Below are 3,202 nucleotides of genomic sequence, written 5' to 3'. Positions count from 1 at the left end.
CATTTTATTCCTTATTTACATTTCATATCAAACATATAATTTGCTTTCTTCCTTATTTGTTACATGAAATACAAGTTTGTCTAATTTAAAATTTTAATGTATAATTAATAAGTTAATTTAATAAATTTTTAATCAATATTTTTTTAGATTTGTGCCAAGTCAATATATACCACCAAAAAGAAATTAAAGAAAAATACCTAACAAGATTTTACTTATATAAGGTTAAACATAATTTGTTACTAAATAATAATGATAATTAGTTATTTTTATATATGCAAATCATATTATCCGTATTGGATTAAGCATACTATTCCTACGAGTTAATGATTTTTTTAATTAAAATTTTGAACATTAATTACTTGTTGGATTGTAGTTATTTCAACCACCTCAAATTCAAACCAAAAGTTTTAATATTTTATTTTTAAAAAACTTAATATATAAAATGCATTTTACTCATATAACTTATTTGATTAATTTGATATTTTCTCGATTTATCTAAAATCTACCAAATTATGATTTTAACTAAATATACCTAATAATTAGTGTTCCTTTGATTTTTAAAGTATCACCAACATTCCTATATCACCCTTGATTAATTATTATTATAATTCATTTGTATATTTAAAAATTAATAATAGTTAATTAAAAATAAAATAAACAGTTATAACATGTCTGCTTTACTCGTAATTTTACTATATAACTATTTGCAACATAATTTAAATTCATGGAAAATAAATTTTAACCACAAACAAAAATATGAAGAAACAATTTTTTTTTTATTGATAAACAATTGTGGTTACAAATCTGTTCCTCCCTTGATTCTTCTCTCTTGATTTTCTCCGTAATTCGAGGGCCGTTAATGGCTTATTCTTGAACATAGGATGATCTATTTTTGAATATCCCATGATTTTGTGGGATATTGGAGATTCCGATCTTTTTATGAATACCCACAGCTTATGGGATATTCAAGATGATTATCTTTTTACGAATACCCATGAGTTTATGGGATATTCAAAATGCATGTTTCAGGGAACATGTTACCCTTTAAATAGGCTAACAGAATTTAGATTCTTATTGAAGAGTCCACAAATTTTAGATGTCTACAAATGCCCCCTACTTCAAGGCTTGTCGAAGTGTAGATTTGATGACGAGTCTTGAAGTACCAAAAGATCTTCCATCTTTATGCGGTGGCTACAGATTTGCAGATCTGGAGAAGAGAAGAAGGGCAGATTTAGTCCCACTGGGCGTGCCAATTTGTTTGCAACATAATTTAAATTCACGAAAAAAAAATTTAACCACAAACAAAAATATGAAGAAACAAGAATTTTTTATTGATAAACGATTGTGGTTACAAATCTGTTCCTCCCTTGATTCTTCTCTCTTGATTTTCTCTGTAATTCGAGGGTCGTTAGTGGCTTATTCTCGAACATATGATGATCTCTTTATGAATAACCCATGATTTTGTGGGATATTGGAGATTCCGATCTTTTTACGAATACCCACAACTTATGGGATATTCAAGCTGTTTATCTTTTTACAATACTCATGAGTTTATGAGATATTCAAGATGCCTATTTCAGGGAACATGTTACCCTTTAAATAAGCAAGATTTAGGGTAAAGTAGTCTTCTAGAACTCCAACAGATTTTGGATTCTTATTGAAGAGTCCACAAATTTTAGATGTCTACAATAACCTCTAATTAATTATTATAAATCATTTATATACTGAACAGGTAATAATATCCAATCCGTAATTTTATCATACCACCTTCAATTAATTATTATAAGTCATTTATGTATTAAAAAATTAGTATACTCTCCGTTTCAAAAAGAATAACCTACTTTTCTTTTTAGTCTGTTTTAAAAAAATGACCCCCTTATTTTTTTGATAATACTTTAATTTCAACTTTGCACCTTACATGTTTAAAACCATAGGATTAAAGGGCACTTTGATACACATTTGATTCAACTTTAATTTAAGGCCACATGATTCAAAAGTCTTCTTTATTTTCTTAAACTTTGAAAGGAGTAATATTTAATTAAAAAATATAAAATAAACATTTATGACATATCTGTTTTTGGTGCTTCAATCGTATTTTTACTATATCATCCCTAAATAATTATTACAAGTCATTTATGTATTAAGAAATTAATAATATTTAAGTAAAAAAGTAAAATACACATTTATGACATGTCTGCTTCAATTACTTCCGCCATAGTTTTACTAAATATCACCCCTAATTAATTATTATAAGTCATTTAAGTATTCAAAAATTAATAATATTTAATAAAACGGCAAAATAGATATAAAAATGACAAATTAACTCTTGATGTTTTAAATTAATTTGACATCTTATATGAGATCCACTTAAATTTTTTTACGGGCATTTTTATAGTAATTTTGCTATGTCATTTCTGATTAATCATTGTAAGTCATTTAAGACATTTATGCGTCGCTGCTCAATCGTGATTTTGTTATATCACCCCTGATTAATTATTATGGTCATATAAGTATTGTGCCACTTAAATTTAAATAAAAGAAATATTATAAAGCATCATAATTAAAAATCTAAATTATCTAAAAAATATAATTGGCTATCAACTACACAAAACTATGGACAAAGAGAGTAACATATATTATTCATAAAAAGTATTATAAATTACAATATTTAACAACTTAAAATAGCCAAAAATAATTTAATTTGTTATATATTTTTAAAAACTATGTAAAAATACGATAAATCAAAATAATCAACAACTTAAAAAATTTTAAAATATAAAATTTGGTTGACTCTCAAAATTATATTAGTGCCACTCAAATTGGAACAAAAGAAAAGTATTATAAATCACAATAATTAAAAAATTAAATTAATTTTAAAATATAATTGACTGTCAATTTCACAAAAGTTTGGACAAGAAAAGTAATGTATACTATTTAAAAATTAAATAAAAATATTATAAATTACAATAGTTAACAACTCAAATTATCTAACTACATATTAAAAGTATGATGAATTATCTAAATTATACTTGTTTCACCTAAATTGAGACAAATATAACAAATATTGAACCCGTGCTAAATCTTGGATGAATCTTAGAATGTATATGCAATCTTAAAAAAAAAAGTCTTTATTTAAATATATCAAAATTGAAAAGACAATATTTAATACAACACATCAAATAGTGAATAAGAAATAATATTA

This window comes from Capsicum annuum, chromosome 7 (genome assembly GCF_002878395.1).
Source record: "Capsicum annuum cultivar UCD-10X-F1 chromosome 7, UCD10Xv1.1, whole genome shotgun sequence".
NCBI lineage: Eukaryota > Viridiplantae > Streptophyta > Magnoliopsida > Solanales > Solanaceae > Capsicum > Capsicum annuum.
This window is presented reverse-complemented; position numbering follows the sequence as displayed.